At 50.9% G+C, this 17,661-nt stretch overlaps 1 long non-coding RNA gene across 1 annotated transcript; it reads right to left on the bottom strand.

Moving 5' to 3' along the window:
- Positions 1-13,244: 13,244 nt before the first annotated feature.
- Positions 13,245-17,380, bottom strand: LOC121492019. The gene is made up of 4 exons (XR_005988100.1): positions 17,230-17,380; positions 15,966-16,080; positions 14,036-14,176; positions 13,245-13,578 (listed from the first exon to the last, which is right to left on the bottom strand). It is a non-coding gene; the product is annotated as an uncharacterized LOC121492019 (long non-coding RNA).
- Positions 17,381-17,661: the final 281 nt, after the last annotated feature.

The following is a 17,661-nucleotide window of genomic DNA, read 5'->3' as shown; positions in this document are numbered from 1 at the left end:
GAGTTGGAAGGTGGGTATTAGCAGTGATGGTGGTGCCAAGTGAAAGCAGGCTCCATTCCTCTGAGGAAAAAGCTCTTCCTGACTAAGCTCACCACTAGGCTTCTCTCAGAGGCCTGTGAGAATCTACCTACCCAGCAGCTGTAGGGCCGCAATGGAAATGAGCTGGCCTGAGTTCTGAAGCTCCGGCCTTCCAGAAGGCTAGCTTCTCAATGATGGGAGTTCAAACCTGTCTCCCCAGAAGGTTTGGAGTGTGGTCCAAAGAGCTGTAGGTTCTCTGGGACACCACAGTTCCTTGAGTGCAGCTCTCCCCTGGCCCATTGTGTGAGGTAAGTCAACCCTCCCAGCCCAGCAGATGAGCCTGGGCAGTGGCAAGTCTGGGATTCAGTCTGAGAACCAGGCCCTCCCTTAGGTCACATTTCCATATGCCCTCACAGCTGAGGGAGTTTAGCTAGCTCCAGCCTAGTGGTGGAGGGCTAGTGGAGAGGTCAGGTAATTTTTACTGAGAAAGCAATTCTCCTGACCTTCTGCTTACTATGGGTCTGACACCAGGGTGAGTTAGCACACTTTCTCCATGGAGGTGGAGAAAAGACCATACAACCTCTTGAACGCTGAGGAACTACCATTCCTTGAATGAAACTTTCAGCTAGACCCTCCCAGGTTGAAGGTATGCCCTGGCTCACCTTAGGCTGGAGACCCAATGGAACGCCCTCTCCTGATCCCTGGGACAAGGGTCCCATGAGGGCAGGTTTCCACTGGCCTCTCAGGAAGGTCTTGAGAAGCCAGCTCCTCATGAAGTTTGGTGCCTTATAAGGCCCTGTTCACCTCCAGGGCACATAGGCCGTCCTGGAGTGCCCCTTGTGACTTGCTTCTCACTTCATGGGTCTCAGCAGTGATGGTGGCGCCAAGTGAAAGCAGGCTACGTTCCTCTGAGGACGAAGCTCTCCATGACTAAGCTCACCACTAGGTCTCTGAGAGAGGCCAGTGAGACCCTGGCTACCTAGCAATTGTGGGAGAGCAACGGAAATGAGCTGGCCTTAATTCTGAGACTCGGGCCTTCCTAGCTGGATAGCCTCTCCATCAAGGAGTTTAGATTTATCTACCCAGTTGGTTTGGAGATGCAGTAGAAATGGGCTGGAGTACCTCTAGAATGCCACAGATCCTTGAATGCAGGTTTTCACTAACTTCTTTAAAAAGAAGATAGACCACTCTCCACCCAGCCTATGTGCAGTGGAAAGGTGGTCCGCTTCACTTTGTAAAATAGGCCTACCCAGAGTTACCCTTCAACGAGCCCTCACATCGGAGGGATGTTAGCAGCTAACTCCACTCGTTGGTGTGTTGGCGCAGTGGAAAGGCCAGGTACTTAACACTAGAAAGAAGCTTTCCTGGCCTGCAGTTTGCAACTAGCCTATCATCAGAGTGAGTTAGAACAGTTGATGTGGTGGTGAAATGACAAAGAGACATAGTGTACTCTGAGAAACACGTGTTCTATGAGGGAAACTTTCAGCTAGCCTCTGAAATGTAAGTGGTAGGCCCTAGCTCAACAATAGGCTGGCGGTCCAATGGACCTCCCTGTGCTGGACCCTAAGCAGAAGCTTACCTTAAGGTCAGCTATCCACTGGTCTGTCGATGAAGGGCTTTAGAACCTAGCTCCTCAGTCAGTTTGGGGGGGGGGGGGCCTGTAAGGTGCTGTCCACTTTTAGAGGACATTGGCCTTCCTGAAATGTCCCTCTGACAAGCTTCTCACATCAGGGGGTTTAAATCATGTCTCAGCAGTGGTGGCGGTGCAAAGGGAAAGCGGTCTACTTATCGCTGAGGACAAAGCTTTCTCTGAGGGAAGCTCTGCATTAGATCTCTCACATAGGCAATTTAGACCTTACCTTCCTAGCAGCAGTGGAGACGAATTGGAAATGACCTGGCATTAATTCTGTGACTCAGGCCTTCCTAGCCGGCTAGCCTCTACATCAAGGGAGTTTAAGCCTATATCTACAGCAGTTTTGGAGGCCTGGTAAATATCTGCTATAGGGCCTCTGGGAAGCCACAGATCCTTGCCTGTAGGTTTCCACTAGCCTCTTTAAATAGTAGGTAGACCCCCTCTTGAAAGGTTGCTTTCGGGCGGTAGGTAGGTGGTCTGCTTCCCTTTGAAGCTAAGCCTTCCCAGACATACCCTTCAATGAGCACTCACACCTGAGGGAACTTAGAAGCTAGTCCCATACAATGGTGTGGCGGTACATTGGAAAGCCAGGTATTTAACAGTGTGAAAGATTGTTCCCTGGCCTGCAGCCGGCAACTAGCCTACCACCTGAGTGGGTTAGAACCTCTCTCAAAGGTTGGTGTGGAGGTGCAGTGACAAGGTGATATAGCATACACTGTGACACAAGCATTCTACAAAGGAAATTTCAGCTAGTCTCTGCCTGAAGGGGGGTGGGGTGGGGGTTTAGCTATTGCTCAAAAATAACCAGGAGACCCAATGGAAGTAGATGTTCTGGACCTAGGGCACAGGCACTCCAGGAACACCCATGTTGCTGAGAGGTTTTCAGGGCCCCTCAAATCCTTCCAAACTTCTTGAGCTGATTCTCAAGCCTCTCATAGAGAAGTCAGTAGAAAGACAATATGACTGGACCCTTAGGCCCAGGGTTGAGGACAGCCAATTCCATTGGGTCTCCACTAAGGTGGAGCAAGGAAATTCCTCCCACCAGGGAGGGGCAGGCTGAAGGGTTCATTCAAGGAAGGCTAAGTCCAAAGCCTTCGGTAGGTCCCTGTGGTCTCTGCACCTCCACAGCAGCTGTGGAGAAGGTGTGCTCACTCACCCCAGTGACAGACTCGCTTCAGCAGAAGGCCAGGAAGGCTGCTCTCTCTCTGAAAAGTCCCTGGCCTCTCTACTGGCCCTCCACCCCCAGGCTGGAGCCAGCTGCTGCTATACTCCCCTCAGCTGGAGGGCAGGTTGAAAGGTCCATCGGGGACGGCTTGCTTCTCAGATGAAGCCCTGCCTCGCCACTGCCCAGGCTGGTCTGCTGGGGCGAGCCAGAGGTTTGACTTTCCTCCTGGAGAGCTGCACCCAGGGAACTTGGTGTCCCAGCGGCCTTCAAGCGCATTTGGGCCAACGCTGCAGACACTTCTGGGGAGGCCGGTTGAGCCCTGTCTATTTATTGAGAAGCTGGCCTCTGGGAGGGCCTGAGCCACAGAACACAGTCCAGCTCATTTCACTTCCATTGTGACCTCACAGCTGCCGGGGAGGCTGGGCCTCACAGGCCTCTGGGAGGGGCCTAGTAGTGAACTTAGCTCTGTGAGAGCTTTGTCCTCAGAGGAAAGGAGCCTGCGTTCCCTTGGCACTGCCACCAAGCTGAGACACATGTTCCAACTCCCTGAGGTGAGAAGCTAGTCCCAAGGGGCCCTCCAGGAAGGCCCTGGTTACAGAGGCCTTCCAAGGCCACTCTAAACTTCCCGAGGAGCTGTCTTGTCTAGGCTCTCCTTGAGAGGCCAGTAGGATGCTGCCTCCATGGGACTCTTGGCCCAGGATTCAGGACATCAAATTCCACTTGATGGGCTTCCAGGCCTCCCACCTGGGAGGGTCTAGTGGAAAGGTTCATTCAAGGAATGCGAGTTCCTCAGCGTTCAGGGTGTCATGTGGTCTTTTCACCTCCACCACAACTGTGCAGAGGGTGGGCTAACTCACCCCAGTGACAGACTCGTGGTCAGCAGAACGCCAGGAAAGCTGCTTTCTCAGTGAAGACTCCCTGGCCTCTCCACTGGCCCTCCACCACCAGGCTGCAGCTAGCTGCCAACCTCCCTCAGCTGTGAGGGCTCACTGAAGTGTTCCCTAAGGGAGGGCGAGGGCCTGGTTCTCAGACTGATACCCGCCGGTTCGCCACTACCCAGGATCGTCTACTGGGCTGATCTGTTCAACTTGCCTCATGGAAGGGACCAGTGGAGTGCCGCACTTAACGAACTATGGCGTCCCAGAGGCCCTCCAGTACTTTTGGACTGCACTCTGAACCTCTCGAGACAGGTTTGAACTCCCTTCATTGAGAAGCTCATCTTCTGGCAAAGCTGAGCTTCACGACTCAGTCCAGCTCGTTTCCATTGCACCCCCCACAGCTGCAGGGTAGGCAGGGTCTCTCCCAGGTCTCTGAGAGAGGCCCAGTGGTAAGCTAAGTCAGGGAGAGCCTTGTCCTCTGAGGAGAGGAGAGTAACCTGCTCTCCCTCGGCGCCTCCAACAGTGCTGGCACCCATGTTCCAAATACCCGAGGTGAGAAGCCAGTCGCCAGGTCCACGCCAGGAAGACCTCCGTCACCTGGAGTTGGACAGGGAATTCCAGGGCCCGTCCAAACTTCCTGAGCAGCTGGCTTTTCAAGCCTTTCCTTGAGACGCCAGCGGATAGCTTCCCCCATGGGACCCCTGAGCCAAGGGTGCCAGGACATCGAGTTCCTTTGGGTCTCCAACCTAAGGTAGAGATAGGGAATTCTTCCCACCTGGGACGACGGGCTGGCTGAAAGCTGCATTCAAGGAATGCTAGTTCCTCAGCATTCAGAACGTCGCAAGGTTTTTCTCCCCTCCACGATAACCGAACGGTGGAGAGTGTGCGCTAACTCACCCAGTGACAGGCTCCGTGTAAGCAGAGGGTCGGGGAAGCTGATTTCTCAGTGAAAAGCGCCTGGCCTCTCCGATGGCCCTCCACCAGCAAGGAGGGAGCTAGCTGCTCACCTCCCTCAGCGCCCTACGACCACGACGACCACGAGGACCACGACGACCACAATGACGACAACGGCTCCTTGAAAGGCCCATCAGGGAGGGCTTGGTTCTCAGGCTAGGCACAGACTCGCACCGCCCAGACTCATCTCCTGGGGGGTGTTCGGGAGGGGCCAGTGCAGAGCTGCCCTCAAGGAACTGTGGTATTCCAGAGGCCCTCCAGTGCTTTGGGACCGCACTCCAAACCTTCCGGGCAGACACATTCGAACACCTGTTCCGTTCGTTGAGAAGCTAGCCTTCCGGGAAGGCCTGAGACTGCGAACTCAGGCCAGCTCATTTCCATTGCTCCCCACTCCTGCTGGGTAGGCAGGGTCTCAGAGGCCTAGTAGGGAGCCTAGGCAGGGAGAGCTTTGTCCACAGAGGAATGTAGCGGGCTTTCACTTGACACTGCCCCCACCGAGGAGACCCATGTTCCAACACCCTGAGGTGAGAAGCGAGTCCCAAGGGGCGCCTGAGGAAGGTCTGTGTCACCTAGAGGTGAACAAAGCCTTCCAAGGCCCCTGCAAACTTGCTGAGGTGTGGGCATCTCAAGCCTTCCTTGAGACACCAGTGGAAAGCTGCCCCCGTGGGACCCTTGGCCCTTGGTTCAGGTCAGCGAGTTCCATTTTGTCTCCAGCCTGAAGGTGGAGCCAGGGAATACCTCCCACCTGGGAGGGGCTGGCAGAAAGTCTCAACTGGGGAGACAGGAGTGCCACTTCCTCAGCCCTCAGTAGGTCGCATGGTCTGTTCGCTGCCCCCACACCAACTGCGGAGCGGGTATGCCAAGCAGCCCCTGTGACAGGCTCATAGTAAAGGAAAGGCCAGGAAGGCAGCTTTCTCAGTGACAAGTCCCTGGCCTCTCCAATGGCCCTCCACCACCAAGGAGGGAGCTAGCTGCTCACCTCCCTCAGCTCTGAGGGCTCCTTGAAAGGTTGCATCAGGGAGGGCTTGATGCTCAGACTGAAGCCCACAGCCTTGCCACTGCCCATGCTTGTCTACTGGGCCGAGAGGTTGGACTTTCCACTCAGAGGGGGCACTCCCTTCTACTGCAGGGTACACTCAAGAAACTGTGCTGTCCCAGAGGCCTTGCAGGGTTTTGGGATCGCCCCTCCAACAACTTGTGGGGAAACCGGTTGAACTCCGATCACTGAGAAGCTTGACTTTGGGGAAGGCCTGAGCCTCAGAACTCAGGCCACCTCATTTCCTTTTTTTTTTTTTTTTTTTTTTAGGCCACCTCATTTCCATTGTGCCCTCACAGCTGCTAGAGGGGCGGGGTCTGATAGGTTTCTGGGAGAAGCCTAGTGGTTGAGTTAGTCAGGGAGCGCTTTGTCCTCAGAGCAAAGTAGCCTGCTTTCCCTTGGCGCCGGCCAAACTGCTGAGATACATATGGAACTCTCTGAGGTGAGAAACTGGTGGCAAGGGTCACTCCAGGAAGGCCTACGTCCCCTAGATGTGGACAGCGCCTTCCAGGGACCCTCTCAACTTCCTGAGCTGACTTCTCCAGCCCTTCCAGAAGAGGCCAGTGGAAAGCTGCTCAGGACAGTGTCATTGGGTCTCTGGCCTAAGGTGCAGCCAGGACATTCCTCCCACCAGGGAGGGGCAGGCTGAAGGGTTCATTCAAGGAAGGCTAAGTCCAAAGCCTTCGGTAGGTCCCTGTGGTCTCTGCACCTCCACAGCAGCTGTGGAGAAGGTGTGCTCACTCACCCCAGTGACAGACTCGCTTCAGCAGAAGGCCAGGAAGGCTGCTCTCTCTCTGAAAAGTCCCTGGCCTCTCTACTGGCCCTCCACCCCCAGGCTGGAGCCAGCTGCTGCTATACTCCCCTCAGCTGGAGGGCAGGTTGAAAGGTCCATCGGGGACGGCTTGCTTCTCAGATGAAGCCCTGCCTCGCCACTGCCCAGGCTGGTCTGCTGGGGCGAGCCAGAGGTTTGACTTTCCTCCTGGAGAGCTGCACCCAGGGAACTTGGTGTCCCAGCGGCCTTCAAGCGCATTTGGGCCAACGCTGCAGACACTTCTGGGGAGGCCGGTTGAGCCCTGTCTATTTATTGAGAAGCTGGCCTCTGGGAGGGCCTGAGCCACAGAACACAGTCCAGCTCATTTCACTTCCATTGTGACCTCACAGCTGCCGGGGAGGCTGGGCCTCACAGGCCTTTGGGAGGGGCCTAGTGGTGAACTTAGCTCTGTGAGAGCTTTGTCCTCAGAGAAAAGGAGCCCTTGGCACTGCCACCAAGCTGAGACACATGTTCCAACTCCCTGAGGTGAGAAGCTAGTCCCAAGGGGCCCTCTAGGAAGGCCTCTGTCACCCAGAGGTGAAAGGGCCTTCCAAGACCACTCCAAACTTTCTGAGGAGCTGTCTTGTCTAGGCTCTCCTGTATGGACCAATGTAAATGCCCTTCTGGCCCCTTGGGCCCCGGAGTTCAGGACAGCGAGTGCTTTGGATCTCCAGCCTCCGGTGGAGCCAGGGCATACCTCCCACTTGGATGGACTAAATGAATGTTTTATTTGAGGAATGTTCTTCAGTAGGTTTCATAGTCTTTCCCCCTCCACACCAACTGTGGAGAGGGTTTGCTAACTCACCCCGTTGACAGACTTATTGTAACCTGAAGGCCAGGAAAGTTGCTTTCTCATTGAATAGTACCTGTCCTCTCCAATGGCCCTCCACCACCAAGGCTGGAGGTATCTTCTAACCTCTCTCAGCTCTGAGGGCTTGTTGAAAGGAAACATCTGGGAGGGCCTGGTTCGCAAAATTAAGCCCACAGACTTGCCCCTGACCAGACTTGTCTGCTGGGCTGATAGGTTTGATTTTCCTCACGGAATGGGCCAGTGGATAGCTGCGCTCAAGGAACTGTGGTGTCCCAGACACCCTCCAGCGCTCATGGACTGCTGCTCTAAACCTTCTGGTTGAATTCCTTTCATTGGGACGTTTGCCTTCTGGGAAGGCCTTAGCCTCAGAACTCAGGCAAGCTCATTTCCACTGGGGCCCTACAGTTGCTAGGTAGTCAGGGTCATACAGGGCTCTGAGAGAGGCATAGTAGTGAGCTTAGTCGGGAGAGTTGATGTGAGGAAGGGGGTTAAATTAGCCATTCACGACATCAATCCAGTTCCAGGACATCCTTATAGTTCTCTGGTGGTATGGTGGTGGTGGTGGGGGGGGGGGGCGGTGGTTTGCACTGGAAAAGAGGTAAATGTTGATTCTGAATTTGTCCAGGATATTAAGGGGAAAAGGAATGCTATGCGCAGAACTTCCTTTGGCATGTACAAAAGTTTTTTTCTTTCTTTTTCCTTTTGTTTTTCTAGTTCAGGTATTATAGGGCACCTGGATGGCTACTTGTGACTCTTGCTTATGGGAAGTCGTGAGTTCCAGCCAGCACCATGTCTGTTGGATGAGTGTAGTAATCTCTGAAACTAAAAAGCTTTTGGATGCCTGGTGGCTTGGCGGTTGAGGCTGTCCCTTTGGAATGAGGCATAATTTCAGAGTGTGGGGTTGAGTCCACATTGGGGTCCCCGCAGGAAGTCTGCTTATCCCTCTGTCTATGTCTCTGTCCCTTCCCCTGTGTTTCTCATGAATTAGGGAGTTTTAAAAAATCTTAAAAATCAATCACAATAAAAAGCTTTGAAAAAGAATCAAACAAAAGGGACTACAGAGGACAAAGAGAACTAGTAACTATCAAAGATACATACGTGTGAGCATTAAGCAGTCATAGGAAAACATAACGGTGGCAGAGGATTGGACGCTGGAGGTGACAAAGCAGCATCCTGTCTAGGTGCTAGGGCACTTTTTTTTTTTTTAAGATTTTATTTATTCACGAGAGACACACAGAGAGAGGGAGAGACACAGGCAGAGGGAGAAGAAGTCTCCTTGCGGGGAGCCCAATGTGGGACTTGATCCCGGGACTCCAGGACCACGCTAGGACCCTTTAACGCTTTCTGGGACCGGTAGGGACCTTTCAAAAACTTCACCCTCATATCCAGATAGGAGAGGACACAAGCCCCTCCAGCAAGAATTCCTCTCATCAAAGGTAACTCTTATCATGTTAAGCATCACCAATTGACCATGGGCTTTTAGGGTATCATTATGGAGCCTCTCTCTCCGCCTTCTTCTCACCTGTATGAATCTCTGATCCCACTTCACAACATCCACCCACCCCAGCATGAAAACTGTTCCCTGGACATCCTACATCCTGAGCACTATGAAAGCTACTATGAAAGACAAGGACAAGTGAGAAATCAAGCAAGTCACGTGACTTGGGAGGCTGGAAGTCTAGCAGGTTAAAAGCATTGACCCAACAACAGAAAAGTGAAAAGAAGGGTTTTCTTTCAAGGGAATCGTTCCTAAAAAAAAAAAAAAAAAAAAAAAAAAAGGCGGGGGTGGGGGGTGGGGAATCCTTCCTCAGTTGGCTAAACTACTTGCATTCCTGGTATTTCCTCCATGGGGAGGGCAGATGAGCTGAAGGATGCTCAGCGGTGTTTCTTAAGGACACGTATTGCTGAGGACCTGGCTGTGGCTTGGTCAGTCGGAGGAGCCTGTGCCTCCATGCAGGACTGGCGCCCGTCCCAAGGGCCAGCGCTGCGTCAGATGGGTGTAGAGATGACCTTGACAAGCTAGACCGGCCAAGGATTTAGAGAGGCTCCGGCCCTCCACTTTCACCTCCTCTGGGTCCCCGAGGACTGATCCGCGGGAGTGGGATCGCTGGATCTGCCAGTAAGAGCGTGCTTAGCTCGCAAAGGCATCGCCCCTATCCAGGACCTTTCTGCAGATGGTGGCTGAGAGCAGGGCAGCACCCCGAGGGGAGCGAGTGAGGCCACGAAGGAGGTCACATCCAAAGACTCTGGAAAGGGGCAGCTCGGGTGGCTCAGCGGTTTAGTCCCGCCTTCAGCCCAGGGTGTGATCCTGGAGACCCAGGATCAAGGCCCACGTGGGGCTCCCTGCATGGAGCCCACTTCTCCCTCTGCCTGTGTCTCTGCCAATCTCTCTCTCTGTGTCTCTCATGAATAAATAAATAAAACCTTAAAAAAAAAAAAAAAGATGCTGGAAAGGATGGCCTCCAGCCTCCGGAGGCACCACCTTGACCTCCACCCCCTCAGCATCTGGGGCCTCCCAGCGGAGGACCTTGACCTCAGCTTCACTGGCACAGCCCTCCTGAACAAACACAGACCCCAAGGAATGGCAAACCCTAAGTGCTTGTCTATTGGGTTGAACAAGGAGAAGAGATTGTGGAAGAGTAACTTAACCATGTGGGGGGGGCTAAAAGAACATAAGAATTTTTCTTTTTCTTCTTCTTCTTCTTTTTTTTTTTTTTTAATAACAAGATCTGTTTGTCCGGAATTCTCATTCTCATGCTCAACTTCCTGTCCTTGAAGATAAGAATGTCATTCACTTCCCTCCTGGTACTCCCCTCAGAGGCACCTTCCAGGGCCATGGGAGGGGGTGTGCTTCTAGGAAGGAAAGGAGGGGGGTCAGCACACCCTCCTTCCACCTGCTGGGGGGGCGTGTTTTGTGTGTGTTTCTTTGCTGTTGTGGCTACTTTTTAAAAGTGTCTATAGTTCAAAAAAGTATTCTGGTTTCCTTTATATATCCAAGTCTTATCTCAGATTTGACTTTTGACAGGAGGAGGGAGGGCGGGCCACATTTCTGCTGCAGTGGAGAAGGATAAGACAGGTGTAGACCTGGGCATATCTTTTCTCTTGTGGGGGTGAGCAAAGGATTTGGATTCAGCTCTTGCAGGATGGGTTCTAATTTTCCCGTGAACAATCAGGCAAAATATCAGGTGAATAGAGGGCGAGCAAAGGTTAGAGGCACATGGACAAGATTGGCTATCGATGCTGGAGTTTCCAGAGCGATGATTTCATCAGAGGCAAGTGAATGTCAAAGATTTCTGGGGACCATGTTTATGGATGCCTTGGCAGGTAGGTCCTTTCAAATTGACAGTGCTACCATCTGGTCACTTTAGCATATTGTCTCCAGCTCCTGTGAACAGTGTGGTCATACAATTATAATACGGGCCTAATGGGGAGGTGGAATTGTGCCAGAGAAAGGGAGACAGCATCAAGTCATTGAGCCTAAAGCATGTCTAAGACAGTGACTGTACAGTAGGTTGAGGCAGAAGGAGGCCAGATAGATTTTTGTTTTGTTGGTTGGGTATCTGTGGCAATGGGGTGGATATGGGTGGCTGTTGTTTGTTTACTGGATGAGGTGAAAGAACTCTTCAAGGGAAGTATTTGCACAAGGGGTCTGATGGGATAGGTGGGTGTGGGTCAGTCCATTCACCGAGAAAATAGGAGAATGAGGCTTTTTAAGAACTAGGCAATGGGAGGAGTTTAGCTTTGCTCATAGCAGCTCTTGCAGAACTGGCAACTCAGCAGAAACAACAGAACATTCCCAGAATGAATTGAGTTGCAGGAGCCAGCCTGAGCATGCCCCCCCACCCTCAGGGTATGAATGCAACTGGCCTTCCTTTCCCAATCCACTGGAGGGTAGGGGGGTTGTGGGGGTGGCTGGAGGCTGAAGGGAGGTTCAGGGTAATTTATTCCAATGGGCCTCATTCAATCATTTCATTCAAATGCACAAGGTTGTCTGTTAAAGTCAGGGACTGGGACTTCTCTTCATTGAATGGCTTTCTTCAACTCCCCCAACCATCAGGCTTCAGCTTCCAAACTTCTTCCAAACTTGGGGGGGGGGCGGGGGGGGGGGGGGGGAGGAGAGGGGAAGTGAGGGAAAGGGAAGGGGAAAGGAAGGGGAAAGAGGATGTTTGAAGAACTCACCTTGTCTGGGGGCCAAAAGAGTCCCCTCCTGGTTTCCTAACCCAGGAAACCCCAATAAAGCCTTTGGAAATCATGGATGTGGAGGATGACATCTCACTCTAATGCCTTCCAGGGGTGGGGGTGCATGTGGGAGAGCATGGCATGGTGGGGTCTGCTGAGTCTGAGGGGGACTTAAACTCACGACAGTGGTGTCTTAGGGTTCAGAGGCCAAACACAGGCTTGGAGTGATAAGGGCAAAGGACTAAGGGAGGCCTGGCAGGGAACAATTCTGACTCATCCACCCTGGGTGAGGCCCCAGAAAGCACACTCTTTCCTCTAAAGCAACACCAACAGTTTACTGGTTCTCCATCAACCTGTCCTCCCTCTCACACCCACTTCCCAAGGGAAATCCTCAGTCTCATTCAACATAGTCACTGGCTGTTTCACAAGCCACCTTCTGTCTACTAAAAGGAAGAAGGAAGATGGACAAACATGAACCAGCTTGACAGATGTCACCTCCGCATGGAGGGGTGGGGCCTCACCGGACAAATGGTGACTCTGAGCCATGATCCCAGGGTTCTTGGAAAAAATGAAATGGAAGGAGCACCTGGCCAGCTCAGTCAGAAGAGCACTCAACTCTTGATCTCAGCCAGGGTCATGAGTTCGAGCCCTATGTTGGGTCTAGAGATAATGAAAAATGAATAAATGAACTTAAAAAAAAATAAGTATGTATGGGGCGCCTGGGTGGCTCAGTGGTTGAGCATCTGCCTTCGGCTCAGGGCATCATCCCAGGGTCCTGGGGTTGAGTCCCACATTGGGTTCCCTGCAGGGAGCCTGCTTCTCCCTCTGCCTGTGTCTCTGCCTCTTTCTCTGTTCGTCTCTCATGAAGAAATAAAATTTTAAAAAACTATAAAAAAATTTTAAAAATGGAAAGATAACGTGGCGAGGAGGGTGTGAACATACCTAACACTGCAGAATTCTAGGCTTAGAAATGGCTAAACCACTCCATTGTAAGTGATGTCTATTTTTAACCACAACTTAAAAACAAAAGCCCCTGTCCTTGGCTCAGAGTAAGGGAGTTCCTGGGTCAGGTTGGAGGGGGTCCTGTCATCCACAGTGTGGAAAACCAGGGTTCAGCAATCCGGAATATTTTCTTCTCTCCAGGTAGACAGACATGGTCACTGACGTCATCCCTGTAAAGGCAAGGCATGAAGGAAGAACTTCAGCATTTCAAAGCACCTTTTAGGGGCACCTGAGAGGCTCGGTGGGCTTAAGCATCTGACTCTTGCTTTTATCTGCCAGGAGGTGGCACTCTTGACTCACCTGGTAAGGCTGTGGGGACCTCTGGAAGGAGGGTATCAGGCCAACATTTTCCAAGGGGCTTTACTGGCTCCAGAAAGTCCATCTGTTTCTCCAAGCTGTCTGATCCTGAGTCTATGCATGTGTCTTAAGGATGAGATTCCAGGGGCACCTGACCTGCTCAGTCAGTAGAGAGCATGACTCTTGACCTCAATGTTGTGAGTTTGAGCCCTCCGTTGGGAGTAGAGATTACTTTAAAAAATAAAACCAGGGTGGGGTAGGGGGTGGGAGGGGGTGGAGTGGTGGAAGAAAAAGAAAAACAGATGCCATTCTAGTCAAGGCCTTGGTAATATTACCAATCCTTCCAGTGGTGTCTGGTTACAAAGAGAACAGATTCCCACCCAACCTACGCAGATGATTTACAATTGTCGTAAAAGAAAGAATACTCACTGAGAGTTTCTGAACTCTGGAGAGTTACAGGTAGGGTGAAAAGATAAGTATTTTAATTTGTTTACAAAAAATTTTCATAAAATCTCTAGAGACAAAGTTTCCTTCAATCTGGAGGAGCAAACATGAGGGGATCAACACAATGCTTTGAACAAGAGTCATTAAAAATGGTCATCATTGTCCTTAGCTCATTCAGTTCCATGTTGTTTCTTTTTGTTCTATTCAAATGCAGCTTTTTCATTAGTTCTGGCAATTCATACTTTAGTTTTATGATCTCAGGATGACCAGAAACCGGTATTTGTCAAAAGTTCTTTTCATGAATCTTCTTGAAGCTGGACCATATTTTTACAAAAGCATCAGAACAATACCTGTAAATGTCAAAAATGGACGGTTAAAGACCCGATGATAGTTCATTATAATGCAGTTGATAAGAAACTTTAAATTTTTTTTTGTAACACACAGCATTTTAGCAATTCGAATGTCAAGTGATGGCACTGTACCAGGACATGTTACAACTTTAGAAATTTCTTTTAATTTTTGGAACAGCAACAGCATTCACGGACCCAATATAATCTAAGAGGGTTTATTATTATTTTGTTTGACAATGCTTCTCATATGACTTAACACAGCAGGTAAACTACATTAATTAGTCAAGAGACTCTATTTAGGGTTTGACTTTCTGGGAATCTGTTGAAAAATCAATGAACGAATGAACGAATAAGCAAACAGCCAGCCAGCTGGCCAGTCAGCCAGCCAGCCAAACCAACCAACCAACCAACCAACCAACCAACCAACCAACATCTCAGAAGGTTTCAAGTCACGTACCTACAAAGGATCACGGATCATTACAAAACTGAAAACTTCAGTATCTGTTTCGCCAAGGTTGCCTTAGGAGATTCTACAGGAGGTTATAGAGTCGTCACCAAAATGTAACTCCTTCAATATTGAGAAGTTTTCACTCTCTTACTTAGGTAAAGACCAGATAAAAATGAATATAAAAACCTTGTTGATCCCGGCAGGTAAAGGAAAAAAAAAAAGTCTTTTCTTCTCTGTTCACAATCTCTTATGCAGAGTAGACTAACAATGCAAGAAAGCCTTGTCGTTTTAACAGAAAGAAGAGCCAAATCTCAATGTTATACCAGTGTACTTATAAAACTTACTTCTCCCAATCTCAGTCAGTCCTGACCATACATAGAATTCCTTTTTAAAACATCTCCCTCAGAAACTCCTTCTACAATGTCATTTTTCATTCAGAGTCAGTCTTAAGTTTTCTTTCTCTAAATAGCCAGGCTCTGGGACACTTGGGTCCTGGGATGGAGTCCCATATTGGTCTCCTTGCATGGAGCCTGCTTCTCCTGTCTCTGCCTCTCTCTTGCCTCTCTCTGTGTCTCTCATAAATAAGTAAATAAATTCTTTTTAAAAAAAGTCTGCCAGATGGGGACATCTGGGTGGCTCAGTGGTTGAGCATCTGCCTTAGGCTCAAGGCATGATCCTGCTTCTCCCTCTGCCTATATCTCTGCCTTCTCTCTGTGTCTCTCATGAATAAATAAATAAAATCTTTAAAAAAAAATAGCCAGGCTCATTTCAAGACAAAATTATTTTCTTTTCCCTCAACAAAAAAATGTATTCTCATGCCTTGTGCCTCTTCTACACGTCTCCTCCATTCTCACACACGGAGTTGTTTTCCTTATTGTTTTCCAGTAGTCTCGATTCCATGCAGCAGACTTTTTTAAAATTTTATTTATTTTTTTGTAGAGAGAGAGAGCATGTGAGTGAAGAGGGGAAGAGGGAGAGGGAGGGAGGGAGGGAGAGAGAGAGAGAGAAATAGAGAATTTCTTTCTTTCTCTTTCTTTTTCTTCCTCTCTCTCTCTCTTTTCTTTTTCTTTCTTTCTTTCTCTCTTTCTTTCTTCTTTTTTTATTTATTTATCATAGTCACACAGAGAGAGAGAGAGAGGCAGAGAGAGACACAGGCAGAGGGAGAAGCAGGCTCCATGCACTGGAGCCCGACATGGGATTCGATCCCGGATCTCCAGGATCTCCAGGATCTCGCCCTGGGCCAAAGGCAGGCGCCAAACCGCTGCGCCACCCAGGGATCCCTCTTTCTTCTTTTAAAGATCCCGGACCCCGTGATCATGCCCTGAGCCAAAGGCAGATGCTCAACCACTGAGCCACCCAGATGTCCCCATCTGGCAGACTTTTAACTCCTAGAAGCCTCAGTCTCTGATGAAAAGTCAGTAGGAACCAAGGGCACACTATCTATTGTACCAGAATTCTTTAGATTAGCAAATATATGAATACATGTCATAGTTTTTAGAAACACAGTGTGTGTTTATAATACAATTTTTAAGAAAGCATGAAATATGTTTACTAACACTCAAGTATCTGCAGTTTTCCTGAATAAGACAAAAGATGAAAAGAAAAAAGGGGGGAGGGAAGAAAAGGGGGAGGAGGAAGGAAAACAAAGAAACAAAAAACCACCTTGGGTATCTTAGTGACTCATGCTTTAGTTTTTTACCTTATGATGAAAAGACATAGGTATCCGATGAATTCAACCCAATTTGCCAATTAACCTAGCACAACTTCAAGCTTCAGGTCACCAAAGATTTTGGAAGCTATTGCAAAGGTTTACCTATAAGCCTTTTTAAAAGTTATTTTACCTATTTGCTCTTAACAACGAAAAGTATATGAGAGAGACTAAATTGACCATTTTAAGTAGTTTCTGTGGATAAATCACAATAGGTACAACTTAACTAACCCATGGAGGTAACAGCAAAGTTGAGTAGGGCCCTCCCTTGGGCCTGGATCCTCCAGCGTCCAGGTCGGTTCAGGTGGAACAAGGGTATAAGTAGTTCTCATTTTCTTTTGTGTGCCTGTTGCATAATGAGACAGCAAACGTGGTTTCTTTGTATAAAGGTGACGGAGGGGTCTATTTCCATCATCACCATTCCAGACTCACAAACTGTGGTGGGAGTGCAGCACATTCCACCACCCACCCCAAGGACTTATAAGGCAGACAGAACTGAAAATCAAATGATTTTATAACTCAAGGGGGCAGGTGGGGGGAGGGGAAGCTGGTTATCTGTATGATGTGTGATGTTGATAGCTCCAAAGACACGTCTTTTTAAAATAAACCAACAACCTTGAATTGGCTTGAAAGCCGCATATGTCACCCCGTGTCCACTAAAGAGTCAGTGGATTTGTTCCCCACTACCACTATCAGGCTCCCGTGGGAAAGTCTGAAGTGGGTGGTTTAAGTCCAGGGGAGCCCTTGGGCCCCTTCCTGCCTGCTGATTTGGGAGGTACTCTAATGATTTGGGAGGTACTCTAATGATTTGGGAGGTACTCTAATGTGAACCTCAGAAGGAGGTGGCCCAATGACTTGGGGTGATTTTTGCTCCTTAGTGGGGTGGGGAGGTGGGAGGGGGCGTGGCACTGGAGGCACCTGGGATGGTAAAGGATTTGACCACTCCAGCCACAAGAGTGGTGCAGAAACAGGGGGAGGGGGAGGGGCCGCCACAAGCCAGTTATCCCTGTGGTAACTTTTATGACACCTCCTGCTTAAAACCCCAAAAGTCAGAAGGATCGTGAGGCTCCGCTTTCACGGTGTGTATTCGTACTGAAAATCAAGATCAAGTGAGCTTTTGCCCTTCTGCTCCACGGAGGTTTCTGCCCTCCCTGAGCTCGCCTTAGGACACCTGCCGTTACCGTTGACAGGTGTACCGCCGCAGTCAAGCTCCCCACCTGGCACTGTCCCGGGAGCCGGGCGGTGGGCGCCAGAAAGGAGAGCCCCTTGAGGCGCCCCCCCCAGGTCAGTGAAAAAACCGTAAGAGTAGTGGTATTTCACCTGGCGCCCCCTCGTGGGGGTGGGGTGGGGTGGCTTCCCACTTCCCTGAGTCAAGCCCCACAGGGTCTGCTTTCCCCGCTCCTTCTGCCCAGCCCGGTCCCCCGGCTGTGGTTTCTCTGGGTAGTAGGTAGGGACAGTGGGAATCTCGCTCGTCCCGGCAGGCGCCTGACGCTACCTTAAGCGAGTCCTAGTTACTCCTGCCGTTTACCCGCGAACGCTGGGCAGAAATCACGTCGTGTCCACACCCGCCGCGGGCCTTCGCCGCGCACTGTTTGAATTAAACAGTCGGGTTCCCGGGTCCGCACCGGTTCTAAGTCGGCAGCTCGGCAGCGGCGGAGGGGAGGCGGAGGGGAGGCGGAGGGGAGGCGGAGGGGAGGCGGAGCGGAGGCGGAGCGGGAGGCGGAGGGGAGGCGGAGCGGAGGCGGAGGGGAGGCGGAGGGGAGGCGGAGCGGAGCGGAGGCGGAGGGGAGGCGGAGCGGAGGCGGAGCGGAGGCGGAGGGGAGGCGGAGCGGAGGCGGAGCGGAGGCGGAGGGGAGGCGGAGCGGAGGCGGAGGGGAGGCGGAGCGGAGGCGGAGGGGAGGCGGAGCGGAGGCGGAGCGGAGGCGGA

The sequence above is a fragment of the Vulpes lagopus genome, chromosome 5 (genome assembly GCF_018345385.1).
Source record: "Vulpes lagopus strain Blue_001 chromosome 5, ASM1834538v1, whole genome shotgun sequence".
In the NCBI taxonomy this organism is placed as follows: Eukaryota; Metazoa; Chordata; class Mammalia; order Carnivora; family Canidae; genus Vulpes; species Vulpes lagopus.
Note: the sequence above shows the minus strand (reverse complement) of the source record. Positions and strands in the feature narration are given on the sequence as shown.